We start from the raw sequence: 16,859 nt of genomic DNA on the forward strand, positions 1-16,859 counted from the left end.
TATACAAAAAAATTAATGGCACAATAAATCCTCGAATTGGGGTCCTTCCATTTCGAAAAATTTTTGAACTCGTTCTTTCATATAATTTATTGTCCTCAATACACATCTCTGCTGCATTTTTGCGAAAGCATTCAAAATCCTCAATCTCAAGTCTTTCACATTTTCTCACTCTGCCAGCGTAAATCCTATTTTTCAATGTCCCCCATAGCAAATAATAGACCAATAAGTTGGTTTGCAAGATCTTAATATTTTTGATTATTTTTTATGGGTGCTTTCGCAACAATGCAGCAAATAAATGTATTGAGGGTAATAAATAATATGAAAAAACGAGTTCAAAAATGTCTCGAAATGAAAGGATTCCAATTCGAACATTTATTGCGCCTTTAATTTTTTATGTATATAAATTACCTCATTTCAATTTTCATTACAATTATATAATCTATTTATTGTAGAAATGTTTCATATACTTAATCATAGGAGGTTTTCTTATTCGAAGTTCATTGTAGAAAACGGTCAGAGCAATGAAAATGTGAAAAAATATGGATAGGTACCCGAAAATGAAGAAAAATCTACGGTACATAAGGAAGACGTGAAAGTTGTGTTTTTATTCAACTCAGTCAACCAATTTCCAGGGCTGTAATAGAAAAGGGAATAATTCACCCAATTATAATAAAATAATACTGAAACATCCGGAAATATAAAATAAAATTCAATTTTTCAGTATGAAGTGAATGTCGACAATCCAAAAATAACAACAAAAAACGGGTCCGTATTTAAATATTCAAAGATAGGGTGGCCCAAGTCAGATGACATCCTATATAAATGATTCATGGACATATTTTGACAGCACATATCAGAACTTTGCCACGATTTACTCGACACTTTATCTCTTATCGTTTACGAGATCTCCATGTACAGAAACGAATTTGAATAGCCTTGTATAAAGCGTGACAAGTTTTCAGTGAGTACGAGTTGAAGTAATTTTCTGAAAATATTCATGAAATATCATTTCATATTTGCTGCATTATCTTTTAACCTTTTCAGTTGATGATTTTGATAACTGAAGTATTTATTTGTTTCCAATTCCTTACTGCTATTATAGCCCAAAACAATACTACCGAATGCTTTATACAAAACTTATTCAGGTAATAACTCAACATTCACTTCAATACTGATTCATAGTGACGAATTCAAAGCAAATGATTAAATTCCTCTTGACTGAACCTCGCATCAAACTCCGCAAGCATTCCGAAGCCCACTTAGGCATAGGTACGTTTGGATAAAGTTATGAAATGTATCCGGTAACCTAGGAAGTTCATTCTCTTCAAGTTTGGCATCCATTTCACATATACCTCTCCAACTTTTGTTTAAAATTTCATATACAGATCCGTTTGTGACTGTGTAGAGGCCGTCTAGTGGTTCAGATATGCGGTGTTGTGGCTTTGGTAACCCAGTTTCGAGTGCCGAGCAGTTACGTGGAGTCGCTGGAAATAGTCTCTACGGAGATGAGCGCTTGTGAAGTTTATGTGTGTTTGTTGATTCTCGTATTCCCGATGACCATTCGGAAAGTTTAGACATTTATCATAGGGGACAATTCATGACAGTTCTTCAGAATATCTCTCAAAGTAGGTTTTGAAACGCTAAAGCTTATCGCTCACTTGTCCGGCACAGCACGGCCCGTCCCGTCAAAATACGGATAGGACTGGAACAATGAAAATGAATGGACAACCGCTCCATTGGCACAGCCAAGAGCGTCCGTCGCATAACGATTATGGACATACAGGATTGCTTACTTACATACAGGGCTTTTCATGATGACGGTTGATTAGCCGTTTCTGGCAAACTATTCAACGGATCAACCTGAAAATTTCACAGTATGCATAAGTCGATATGACCTACACGCTTAAAATATTTTAGACGAAGCGGCGTTGTCGCTTCTACTATAAAGTAACGGCTTCTTTGATTTTTCAAATGGAACACCCCGTATATAATATCATATTATGATTCATTATCACTTTGTCAACAAATTGACGCTGTAGTCGGAAATACTGGAAAAATTTCTCCTCGTCTTCTTTCAGATCGTTGAAAAGATGATAAAACCCTCCCAGATTTTGTCATAACTAGCAATCCTAATTATATCATTTGAGCATAGTGTGATTTACCTCTTATGTTGTCAGTACTGGGTCAAGTGACGTTCCAGTCTGCCTGTATGTCATGTTATGAACATCTGAAGTAGTTGTTATGTAACCTGAAGTAAAATGCCAATCTATAGCCAAATGAACACAGATGTAAACCCAACTCAGATAGAAATTATAAATTATCACAACAGATGTGCTAAAATACAGGGTGTATCAACGATAACTATTTTTCTATTACTGATACAAAAATATTAAATTCGGAGAAAAGTTGGTGAGATCAATAAAAGCTACGTTTTAATAATTATTACTGATATACACAGTTTCTAATGAATGTGTGAAGTATCAAAATCATATTCCAGGTATTTACATTGAATTGAATTTTTTGGGCAGAGTGTTTTTCACAAATTGAGGATTATTCGGGTTTATGTCAAAAAATGGGTTATTTCACCACCAAATACCTCCTACTCGATTAAATGGTATGAGAATATCCTTCAACCGAATATTCTTGAGCATAGTGTTTTTTCATTACGTCTCCATGAGTTCACCGAACGGCTCTTCATCTATACAGGGGTTAACAAAACTCGGGATCACATTTTTCTCAGTTTTTTCAAATGAGACACCCTGTTCGCAGTGCAATCCCAGAAAATTTCACATTATGAACCTTCAGAAAATGAACGGATTGACTACTTCATTACAATCAGGAATGTAGTTGATTCTTGAGGTAAATATAGAAAAGTCATTTATTGAATCTACCTACAATTTCTCTTCAAATTTTGAATATTATTTATGTTGAAATGAAGCAAAAAACTACTTTCAATCAATCTATTTTCCTTCTGAGTCCATTGATTTGACGTAATAGGTTAATCCCTTAACAAGATAATGAAAATCTAAAAATACTTTTTTCTTGCACAAATGTATCGATTCTAAACAATTCACACAATCATAGACAATTTTTATTGTTCTTTTTCCGAGAAAAATCTGCCATTGATACATTTCACTTATTATAGTTTCAAAAACTTATATTGATTAGGGCAGAAGTATTCAGTGCGTACAAGCATCAGAAAATAACAAAATCTGAGATACTACCCGGTCAGATGTCTATGTATTACGATAACTGTTTTACATCAAAATAATGTATTTATGATTTACTTAATTACTGCATTTATTGAAATTGAAATTTTTTATGTAGTTCATACAATATTTAAAAATTTTAACGATAAAAAAAGACGATAAAATACAGAAAAATTTTAAATATCAAGGTATGTTTAGGTAACATACATATTTATTAGTATTCATTATTCTTCATTCATCATCATCCGCGTAATGTTCATTGTTGTGTAAATCATCTTCATCATCAATTGAGTCATATTCTGTAAAAATTAAACTTAAATTGTAAAATATCAATAATTTTTAAATAGATTTGAACATATTCGATGAAGAATTGATTTTTATCAACTTACCAGGAATATTGTCGAAAAAAACTCTGAAATCATTGGTGGTATTGAATATTCACCTTTAATTAGTCGTTGACTGGTTGAATAATCAGGTAATTTTGTTTTAGATATTCCTAAAATTTCCTCTCTCAAAATATCAGCAGCTGCTTACAAGGTATCTTGGTCTTTTAGGTGCGCAAATAATGAGTCATCAATAATTGAAACGCCCTTAGGAGCAACAACTTTTTTTTTGTTTGACATCAAAATTTGAATGTTATCATTAAATTTCTTGTGAATTTTTTCTTGTAAATAATGCGCGGCAAATATTGATGCTGCATCGGAGCCTTCACTCAATTCTTTAAACATATCGAGATACTCTTTATGCAAATATGACAAAAAATAACAACGTCCCCGTTTTATGACATTCTCCTGAATTGAATTACAAATTTCTCTATAAACGGTTTCATGTTCTCTGAGAGATATGCCATGAAGTACGGAAAGGACTTTTCACCAGTGACCGTTTGTGATTTCTAAAATTTTGTCGACAAACATCATGATAGTATACTTCATCAGAGGCAACACTTTGTATTTTTATCAAAGTTTCATTGTGAATTTCAGAATCTGGTTCCAACTTTGATAAGATATTCATATGAATTTTTTTTTTGAAGTACGTAATGGCTCATTCTTAGACTTACATTGTTTATTTCTTTTATCACAGAAAAAACACAAATTCAGGTTTGCTGAAGTCACAGTTTCAGGATTCTGAACAGTTAATGGGCTGCTGAATCTTCCAATTGTATTTTCTCGAACGGCTGATCTAGTGCGTCTTCAATATTTTCTTCTACAACTTCATCTATCTCAGGAACGTTCCGTCATTCAAAACGGAATCCTGTACCATTGCATCATCAATTATTGAACTATTAACTGATATTGATGGTTGTTCAGTCGCAGACGACGACGTACTTTGTAATGAAACTTTTTTGTTGGCATCTGCCAAAAAAATTTTTTTTAAGCTGTAAACGTCTTATAACAACTACTATGATAGCCGGCATCAAAAATATCTTCACGTAAAATTACATCGTTGTACTTTAATTTATGAAATTTTCGTAACCTCAAAATATTTCGACATTTTACCATAGTCTCTTCCGAAAATATCAATGATTTTTCAGTTTTTGATGTGTCACAAAAAACACACTGCACGTTATCTATTTCACTCGACATAATGTCAAAAATATTCAACAATTAATAATCCAATGAACAAAATAAAATAAAGCAACACTATCAATTTTTTTAAATTCACGCAACACGAGGCATCTATATGAAGGTTGACAAATATACTGAATACATCTGAGAGAAACCATTAGATTTGGGATTATAATAGAGCCCTCTCAGGCATAAATCTTATATTATTCAAATGGCACGTAGTAAATGTCAGAAAAAATATTATAGGCTAGAATGGGTACAATAGTAATACTTTGAAGTGATTGAGTAAATCATAAATACATTATTTCGATGTAAAACAGTTATCGTAATACATAGACATCTGACCGGGTAGTATCTCAGATTTTGTTATTTTCTGATGCTTGTATGCACAGAATACTTCTGCCCTAATCAATATACGTTTTTGAAACTATAATAAGTGAAATGTATCAATGGCAGATCTCGTCAATTACTTTAAAAAAGATTTATTTTCAACATTTTCAAATATGTCTGCCACAATGTTGAACGCGAGGTAATGTTCAGCCATTATTATTTTCCGTTCACAATAATAATATATTTCAAAATATCAAAACGGCAAACGTCGTCAAATGCATTTAAAATTACTAAAAAATTGATACCTACCTGCGCACTCACCGCGTCCACTACTTTGGGCTTAGTGAGGTCCCATATCATGTACGGTAGGTATACAATGTACAAAATCCTAAGTCTGGTCGAATACATGCAGGTAGTCGCTCACTGGCTCTTAGACTAAGAGGTGAACTCCTCACTATTTACCTTCTTTTCAATTGATTTATTTTACCATTCCCGTTGCGTGCTTCCAAAAAAATTCAACAATTTTCATCCCCCAATATCCAGAAATGGGCAATTATTTATGACTGATTGAATCATCTCTGTCATATTGATGTCTATTCAGACAACAGGTCCATTTCGTAACTCTTAGAGACATCGTTCATGAAAGACTACTCGTATCGTTGAATTGATGATATTTTCTCGAACTGTATTTCATAAATAAATCCCTGTACTGCCATTCGCTAACGGAAGTAGGTTCGTTGTAGTCATTCAGTTAGTGGATATCTTCAAATGAGTTTTTAAAGTGTCTGATTTTGAAATGAAAATTCTATGGGAAATGAGAATTTGTTTTATTTCTTTTCTTTTCGTTTCTCAAATCCAGTTCTGACAGTCTAGTAATTGTTTGAATTTCATTTAAAAGCTATTTATACTCATCCATATGCTTTAATTTCTCTAGTTCACATAACGTTCAGATTCGAAAGTTGGCTTGTAGGCTTACAATGTTTGCAAAACTCAATGTATCGTATAAAACAAACAATGTTGTTTTATGACTAGTTTTCGTAAATTGAAGCTGTACTCGCGTATGGAAAACTGTTCTTCAGATTTCATACACAGGAGTCCGTGTGGTTTCCAATAACCAGATCAGATTCACAAAACCAAAACAATGATATGGATCATATTATTGGGTGAACTGTTGGAGAATAACTTGATATTTTGTTGGCAAGCTCTTTCTATTCATGAGTGTTGTGATACTTGAGTTAACTTCAGTGATTCAGAATTCATTGATAAGAATTATGATGAAAAAAGATCCAAGGTATTGTACTCAATAATGGGATAATGTCGGTTATGCGCAAAAGAGACTTAGGGATTACATATAATAATACATTATCATTTAAGAATCACGTAAGAAATATTACAAGAAAGGCAAATAAAATGTTAGGGTTTATTATCAGGCAAACTAGAAATTTCAGCAATATACATTCGATCAAACTACTGTAGGTGCTACTACACATTGGTTAGAAGTAAATTGGAATTTTGATCAAATATATGGTTTGGCGAATATAACTCCACATTATATGAATTGGAAAAACTTTAGAATAAATTCTTAAGATATCTTTACTTCAAAAAATATCTCGTATGGCCAGACTACCGTTTAGTGAGAACATCTCATTTGAGGGATGAATTCAGGATACTTTCTTTGCAAAATAGGCGCAAAATATGTGTAATATCAGTTCTTCACCGGCTTCTTAATAATAAACTTAACTCACCTCATATATTATCGTCAATTAATTTTCACGTTCCAGCCAGAAGGACAAGATCAAATACAATGTTTCATATACAAAATTTCTACTTCATAGGTGCCCCACTTACAGGTATGTTGCGTCTCGCAAATGAACTGAATGTAATAATTGATATAGATTGGTCAGATTCTCTAACAAATTTAAGGAAAAAAATCATTATACAGATAGTGGCAATGTCTTTGTAGGATCAACAGTAGGGTGCTAATGCCGACTGAACGCCTCCCCCCACCCCTTTTGACCTTGAGACGTCACACGACCTTGAATGACGTCACCTAACCTTGAACGTCGTACACGTAGTATGAGCTTGAATGCGGTGTTTGACCTTGAGTGTGGGGTTTGACCTTGACGTTCGACACTTCGACTACCTTGAGCTTGCTCCATGGCATTGAATGTTGACCTTGAATGAAATCGTGACGTGTACAGAATATAACCTTGAACAGTGGGCGTTCGGCGTTGTCCACTCCCTTGTTGGTAATTCCTATATAAGTTCAGAATATCGTATGACGTCACCTAACCTTGAACGTCGTACACATAGTATGAGATTGAATGCGGTGTTTGACCTTGAGTGTTGGGTTTGACCTTGACGTTCGACACTTCGACTACCTTGAGCTTGCTCCATGGCATTGAATGTTGACCTTGAATGAAATCGTGACGTGTACAGAATATACAGTGGGATTAGGCGTTGCGGTGTTTGACCTTGAGTGTGGGGTTTGACATTGACGTTCGTCACTTCGACTACCTTGAGCTTGCTCTGTGGCATTGAATGTTGACCTTGTAGCTCTCATTTGGGTTATGGTGGGGGGGAGGAGTTGGGCTTTTATAAGGAGTGTGGTGTGAACGTTTCACTCATTTCAAATTCTCCTTATCGTACGGTATATATTTCTATATACAAGATGTATTCGTGCGTTGATTGTAAAAAAAGTTTCACTCGTAGTGACAACCTACGTCGTCATCAGCGGGATTCCTGCACACCCGCAAATGGTGATGGACCTCCAACATCGAAGAGGCAACGGTTGACACCCCCAGCACTTCCAACACTGCAAACATGCGTTTGCTGCAATTTGACTATTGCAAGCGATCAGATGAATGTACATCGGAGGACGTTGCAGCACAGAACAAATGCATGTGTTCAATATGGGGAAGGTGTGAAAATTGTCAATACAGCTTTCAAGTGTCGAATTGTGAGCTACCGAGTGGACAGTGAAAACCACCACATGGATTACCCAACATTCTTCAATGAAATTAAGCAGAAAGTAGTGAAACTACTCGAAGAAGTGTTGGATATCCATAAATGCATGAAAGTGAACATGGAAGTGTTTGGGCGGTACAGTCTGCAAACTAAGGATCTTTCAGACATCAAATCATTTAATAGTCCCAATGAAGTAATTGATCAATCGAATGATTTGGATGTGGTTTATAGCAGTTTTGCAGATAGTTTAACTGTTAAAGCAGCGGAATTTCAAGATCGGGATTCAGGTATGTGATCTAGTCAAAATGTTGATGATGATGGACTTATAGAGAAAACCCATATTTTCAGGTTGGACCATTGAGAAAATTTTGTACTTGGAGGTGAATATCAACAAGTATAGCCCCTTCGGAGGGTCTTCATACATCAAATTGCCAAGGTTCATCGAATTGAAGAAAAGTGTGGTGAATGTTCTTAATCAAGATCAGTGCTGCTTTGCGTGGGCTGTGACTTCAGCTTTATACCCTGCCAGTCAGAAACTTAATGAAATTTCATCATATCCCCACTTCTCAACCGTCTTGAATGTAGCAGGTATGGAATTTCCAGTTAAGTTGAAAGATATTCCTAAGTTTGAGGTTATGAACGATTGCTCTATCAATGTTTATGGGTTGGAAAATGTTTTTAAAAATGGTAGAATTGAATATGAAGTTGTGGGTCCGTTACACTATTCTAAACGTAGATTAAATAGTCATGTTAATCTGTTGATTATTACAGATGATTCTGGTAATAGTCATTATTGTTGGATTAAGGATTTATCGAGACTAGTATCATCACAAATATCTGCCCGTGGTCATAAAAAGTATTTTTGTGATGGTTGTTTATTGTACTTTGATAATGAACGAACTTTATTGCGACATCAGTTGAATGATTGTAATCACATATCGACAACGACACCATCCACAAATTTCAGGGTTGATAAATTTGGTAAAAGGGTACCTGAGAATATTTTGAAATTTGAAAATATCGAGAAACAGTTGAGGGTTCCATTCGTTGTATATGCTGATTTCGAATCTATTCTGAAACCAGTGCATACTAATGAGCCAAATCCTGCTAACTCTTATACAAATCGAACATATCTTCATGAACCATATGCTTTTTCTTACCTCATAAAGTGCTCTTTTGATGATTCTATATCTAAATTTGTACTATATAGAGGTGCTGATGCAGCTAAAGTGTTTGTGTCAAACTTGGAGGCTGATGTCACCAATATTTATCACAAATATTTGAAGAAAGTCATTCCAATGAGTCCATTGACTGATGAGGAAGAGCATGATTTCAATATTGCCGCCACATGTGGTATATGTGGAGAACCATTTGGTGATGGTGATATTAAGGTGCGTGACCACTGCCATCTAACGGGGAAAAAAAGAAATGGAGCTGCACATAGTATTTGTAACCTCAATTTCAAATTGCCCAACTTTATACCTATAATTTTTCATAATCTCAGTGGGTATGACTGTCATTTGTTCATAAAAGAGTTATGCACAAACAAAACAAAAGTTGATGTCATTGCTCAAACTAAAGAAAAGTATGTTTCCTTCACGAAACATATAATTATGGAGAGAATAGTAGATCACAATGGAGTGACGAAAAATAAGTTTTTGAAATTAAGGTTCATCGATAGTTTTAAATTTATGGCTGCTTCCCTTCAAGAGTTAGGTGACAATTTAGATGAAAAACATTTTGTGGAAACAAGAAAATATTTTCCGGAACAGGATAAATTCAAACTTATGAGGCAGAAAGGTGTTTTTCCGTACAGTTTTATCGATTCTTTAGATAAATTAAATTATTCTAGTATACCATCAAAGGTGGACTTTTATGATAAATTAAATGAAAAACATGTTTCTGATGAGGATTATGATAGAGTAAAGCAGGTATGGAACACATTCAATTGTCAAGATTTGGGTGAATATTCTGACATATACCTAAAATCTGATGTTCTACTGTTGTGCGATATTTTTGAAAATTTTAGAAATATGAGTTTAGATACATATAAATTGGATCCTGCTCACTATTTCACTTCTCCAGGTCTTTCTTGGGATGCTATGTTGAAGTATACGGGTGTCAACTTGGAATTATTAACTGATATCGATATGGTGCATTTTCTCCAAAACGGTATACGTGGTGGTGTAAGCCAGTGTTCGGAGAGAAAGCATATTGCAAACAATCAGTTTCTTCCAAATTATAATCCCGAAGAACCTTCATCTTTCATAATGTATTTGGATGCAACAAATCTGTATGGTCATAGCATGTCTCAATCATTACCTTTTGGTGGGTTCACTTGGTTGACCGCCAGTGAAATATGTCAGTTGGATATCAATAGTATTCCAGATGATAGCCCCCAAGGATACATACTTGAAGTAGATGTTCATTATCCTGTCGAGTTACACGATCTACATTCGGATTTACCATTTTTGGTTGAAAGTATTATACCACCTGGTTCAAAGTCCAAAATACCCAAACTTATTCCTAATTTGAATGATAAAAAGAAATATATCGTTCATTATAGGAATTTGAAACAAGCGGTCCGTAATGGTTTGATGGTGATGAAAACTCATAGAATTCTCAGATTCAATCAGTCACCGTGGCTGAAAAAATATATCGATTTAAATACAAATTTGAGAAATAAGGCTACCAATAAGTTTGAGAAGGGTTACTTCAAATTGAATATAAATTCCATATTTGGCAAAACGATGGAAAATGTAAACAATAGAAGAGACATTCGAATTGTCACACATTGGGAATCCATAAGAAGAGGTATGGGCGCCAATGCTTTGATAGCTCGTCCCAATTTCAAAACATTATCCATATTTTCGGAAGACTTTGTCGTCATACATATGGATAAAGTTAAGGTTTGTTATAATAAACCATTGTATTTGGGGTTCAGTATATTGGATATGTCGAAAACAGTCATTTATGATTTTTTCTATGATGTCATCAAAAAACATTACGGACCACAAGCTTCTCTTCTCTATACCGATACGGATTCTTTGATACTGAAAATAATGACGGATAATTTTTATAATTTTATGATTGCAAATGTTGACAAATTTGACACTTCTAACTATAGGTTGGGTAATAAATTCAATGTGCCAGTTAGCAAATCGGTGATTGGAAATATGAAGGATGAACTTCCGAGTGATCCCATCATCAGTTTCCATGGCACCGGTGCGAAAGCATATCATGTACAAAGTGTGTCTGATGAAATAAAGAAAGCAAAAGGTATTAAAAAATCCGTTATAAAAAATCAAATTTCAATTGAAGATTACATTAGGATTGTTGAAACAGGCGGTATAATATTTAGAAAGATGAATGTATTCAGGAGTGATTTACATGATATTTACACGTTGATGTGCAATAAAGTCGCGCTATCACATAATGATGATAAGCGATTCATCATTCCTAATACCACCAAGACATTACCTTGGGGCCACAACGATATTGAATTCTATCAGACAAGTTCCGAACAAAATTTAAGAATTCTTTTGAATGTACTGAAAGATGAAAACAGTATAAGTGACAAGAAATTAAATTTACTCATTGCCTTATTGGAAGAGCAATCGAGTAATTGAATTTTTTCACTCATTACCTGGTTTGTTCAACAAATTGTAAAATTCATACTTGTCGAATATTTCAAACGAATTATCCTACCCCACTTCCACCCCCACTCCCATTCCCACCCGAAGTGGTAGGGAGCATACGGCTATAAAACATGAGGAGGAGGCCACAGTTCATCATTCGATTGCAGTCTTCCTTCGAAAGAAGCAGCCAACCTGAGATACCTGCCAGCCAACTTAGTTGAAAATTCCAAGCAGCTTGATGTAAGTACACACTTCCATACTATTTATATTATATTGTCTAATATTTTCATTTTCTCTTTCTAGAATCATGTCTTTTCTGAGGAATGCTCTGATGACCCCGATTACCACTCTCAGTGAGAGACAGTTGGAGGATGTAGAGCGGAGGAGGGTGGTTGTCCTACAGGACATCATGGTACAACCACCAGCTGCAACACCAGCTGCAGCTCCCATTCCACCACCGGGGATGACTTCCACCCAGGAAGTGGCGGCTCCCATTCCACCACCGGGGATGACTTCCACCCAGGAAGTGGCGGCTCCTGACTTGAAGTTCTTTTTCGAGGACTTCAAACCAACCCCCGAGGAGGAGGAGATTGACCCCCCACCAACTTTGTCGACATTCAGTGGACCAACTTCTTCGTCAGCACCCCAAATTGAAGATTTACTGAATGTCTACAACCCGGACCTGGACGAGTCTCTGGCGGATTTATCGCATCTTCAAAGCTTCTTATCGCCCATCGAACCATTATCCCCCATCGATTCAGGGGATGAGTTCGAGAAACCGGTGAAGAGGGCCAAGAAGATGAAGAAGTCCGCACCTGTGAAGAAGTCCGCACCTGTGAAGAAGTCCGCACCTGTGAAGGCATCCAAAGCCAAAGGTGGGAGGGGTGGTAAGTTGAGTGCTTTTCGCAAAAAGTGTGAAAAGAACTCACCTTACGGTGGTTGGCCTACAGCACCCCTTCCAGTGATGGAGGTGCAGAACTTGGTGGAAGTCGTCGCCCAGGTCCATCGGGATGCGTCACCCCCCCCACCCCCCAGGTCCATCGGAATGCGTCACCCCCTCCAGTCACCCCCCAGGTACGTGTTGAGCATTCCGAACAAGAGGTTGGCCCGGAAAATGTCCTTTCACAGACTGTGGTAGAGGGTAATAAACTCAAAGAGTCTATTACCTATGCACAGTCTGTGAAAAAGAGATATTTGAGGGAAAAGAAGGTTGTGGATGGTTCTGATTCCAGAAAAAGGGCCTTGATGGCGGATATTTCCACCATCGAGGCCCAGAAACTGGAATTAGAGAAGCGACTCTCTTTGCTTAGGGCGAAACTTCAAGAAGAAGATTCGCAACAAGGAAAGAGTTTGGCTTACATCCAAAAATATGGACCTCTTGTTCAGGAATGGGATGCCATGTGCCAGGGGTTCCTTAATACCTAACCCCTTTTGTAAATATATTTTTGTTTAGTTTAAGTTAGATGTATGTTTAGAATAAAAAATTGTAATTTTAGGAATATAATAAAAACTTGCATGTTAATTTTAAGGTTATGAATGTTATGAATGAAAAAATAAAATAAGGAATATTGGAGTGCATATCTATTTTGGTTGTTGCACACAAAATACTGCGTGGTTGGGGCAGTATTTATTCCTTCATTCTAGTCATTTTCTAGTCACATGTAGTATACAGAATAAAATTAGTTAAATAGAATAATTGTATAGAATTTCCATCATTTGAAAGTGTGTGAATTGTAAAATAGTTATTTTTTCTAGAGAATAAATAAAGGTGATTCTAGTAATGCTCTGAGTATAATTCCAAAACCTTTTGACACTTCTCTCATCATTACTTCTCTCAACAATATTCAAACAAATTTCATTTATGTGAATGTGTAAAAATGAAATCATGAATCTAATGAATATTATATTGGATTTATTCCCCAATTCTCACATCAATACTTGAATAAATAACCTAGTGGATCTTTATTTTTCACATATTCCCCTTCCCTTACTCTACCCCACTTTCTTCAAATCATATAAATAAGATTGTATTCTCAATATTCTTCAACTTGTTCGTTCATCATGAATCAAGCAACACCAATTATTCGGGAAGCTGATTCCACCAGTGAACCTCATTTTGCTCCACCAGAGAATTGGTCCTATGGTGACATTCAAGTTGCTGTAGTTGATTCAACATCTCCCGATGATGAATTCGATGGGTATTCAGATACAACAATAGAGCTGAATGAAGAACAAGATGTAACCTCAGACGAAGATGAGTTTGAACATGATGAATTTGCCAGCCCAGAACTTGTGGATCAACTGTGGCTTGAAGATCATCAAATCGCTCCACCAAATATCATCGTGGTGGTTGATTCTCCCGAACCTGACATCATCATTATAGATGATGATGATGATGATCAGGTAGGTTAGGTTAGGTTTTCCTCGGAGTGCACATAGTACCTGGTTGGTGCACACGGAATGCTGCGTGGGTGGGGCAGCATTCAACCTAACCACTCTATTTGGTAGTAGTGAAAAAAATAGGGCTATATCGGTACACCCTTGCGGTGAAACGTTAGTTGTTTCGCTTTAAAATGAACTAATTAGAAAATGGAAACAGTTAATCATTATCTTTGAATATCTTTGGAACATTATTTCAATAATGTTGATAAAAATTCGTATCATAAAGAAATTTCAAGCAATGTATATTCGGATAAGTAACGAAGGGAAAGGTTGTATAGGCGATCGCGAAGCGATCGCTTCGCGATCGCTTCACGATCGCTTCGCGATCGTGAAGCGATCGCTCAGCAGGCCGCTTCGCGGCCTGGGGCGCTCAACATCCGCCACTTGCATCCGGCCCGGATGCAAGTGGTGGATGTTGAGCGCTGAAATTCGGCCGCTCCGCGGTCGAGCGGACGCAGGTCGCTCGGCCGCGGAGCGGCCGAATTTTAGCGCTCAACATCCACCACTTGCATCCGGGGCGCGTTTTTTGCGACCCCCACCTCCCCCCCACTCCGCCTCCCACTATACCCCCTCCTGTGCAAGAGTATAAATGTAGGAGTTCCTCAATGTAATCTTCAGTTGAGTAGCTATCGTCAGCATGTCAACATACCAGGAAGCCGATTCCACGACCGGACCCCAGGCGGAAGAACCTACAGCGCCACTCCCGGATCTTCAGTTGGAGGATTCCGATATGGAGAATCCAGATATGGAGGCCGATTCAACCACCACGCCTCATCACCCTTCCACATCTTCGGTCCAGGTACTGCATGTGACCAGTACCGAAGACCACTCCGAAGACTCTTGCAGCTCGGATGATGATGATGACGATCTCTGGGACGACGACGCATTTGCGGAGGAAATGGCGTTTTCTGAGGGTTCGGTGATGTGGCAGTACTTCCCCCGACCCGATGACAGCGACGACGACGACGACTTGTAATCCTTTCCTTTTTTTTCCCTATTTTTTTCCCTATTTCACCCATCCTTTATCCTTCCTCGGAGTACACATTTTGTTTGGTTGGTGTACACGAGACACTGCGTGGTTGGGGCAGTGTCTACCTCCCTCTCTCCTTTCCACCTTTGAAATAAATATTCTGAATTACAATACCAATTACTCTTATTGACTACTCTGAATAAACACCCCTCGAATTTGAAATATTGTCTTATGAAAATTATATTTCCAAATCTTGACATGAATTCTGCAATTGTTCAGATAAGAGAGAGCTAGTATGTTATCAAACAGATTCAAATCTACTCGGACGCTTAAACAATCATTTTTCAATGTGATTTATTTTACAAAGATAAGATATTCAGAGAACTTACATATTCTATAACACATTTGTGCATACCTCATATGTATATGGATGTACATTTTAGAGGTATATCCATATATTACAAACTACTCTTCGTATGATTATGTGACACTCAAAATATTCTATTTCTTTGACTGAGTGATCAATCTTATTATTAGATATCTACACTTTGTTTGTAGCTCTGAAAAGAGCTGTATTTTTGTTGACCCGAAAGTCCACGGTAACTGCTCCGCAGATGGGGTGTTGTTGCAATCTCATTATGAGATATCTACTCTTTGTTTAAATAATGTAGCCCTGAAAAGGGCTGTTTTTTTTTGTTGACCCGAAGGTCCACGGTTACATCTCCAGAGGTGGGGTGTTGTTACATATGATACAGACGGCTATTCTCCTAAAGTTGGTCAAAGGCCTATCACATGCTTTACACCATGTTTGCCCCATCTCCATGAAGCGGGCGGTGTAATGAATGTCGACGTGCTCATAATACCCTCCATTGTTATTCCGCACAGAATAAAAGCGGAAGCAACACCAACACAACTTCTCTATTTCACCGTCAATCGTTTTGATCCTGACATGGCTATCCGTTACACAATACAAATCTAACGGATCATCCAATGTCTCAGTGATATTCAACCACTCAACATTGCCAATAACTACTCCGCTGTCGTCAGTCTCGTGAGTCGAATCTGTTGCGATACCTTCATCTTCTTCTTCAACAAGACCTTCTTCATCATCATCAATGTCTAAATCCCCAACACCTTGCTCAATTGCCTCATCGTCTTCGATATTTAAGCCACCTTCTGCACCTTGCTCATTCACCTCATACTGCATATCTCCACCATCATTTTCTTCGTCAACACCCACTATCTGTCCAACGTCTTCAAACTCTTCCACCAGCTCATGGTTATTAATATCTCTCTGAGATAATAATGCTAACACAGCAGCTCTCTGGGCAGACATATTAATGTATTCTTGTGGTGATACTTGAATACTGACTGAAGTTTACAATCACTCACCGATTTTTATATGATTTTTGACAGTGGTGGTGGTAGCTCCCTCCACTCTACCCCACTCTTCACGGTACCTGTTTATAAGAGGGAAACATGGGAGCGTGAGAGTGTAGTTAAATTCATCGATTGAATATTTGTACATCTATCAGTGAATATGTCTTTCCCTAAAGAGTGGGATACAAAACCGACAATACGCGGCTTTCCAATCAAAATTGGCAAACATATAGTGTGTTACAACTGCCATGGGTATTGGCCTGAAACATATATCAACCCATGTACCGGCCTGTGTCGTAGATGTGTTGTGGCAAGGAATCCAGACCCACTTCGGAAGAGGATAAATGGTTCAACTCTA

Source organism: Leptinotarsa decemlineata, unplaced genomic scaffold, assembly GCF_025532065.1.
Source record: "Leptinotarsa decemlineata unplaced genomic scaffold, Ldec_3_MD MMD2_tig00026282_RagTag_RagTag, whole genome shotgun sequence".
NCBI lineage: Eukaryota > Metazoa > Arthropoda > Insecta > Coleoptera > Chrysomelidae > Leptinotarsa > Leptinotarsa decemlineata.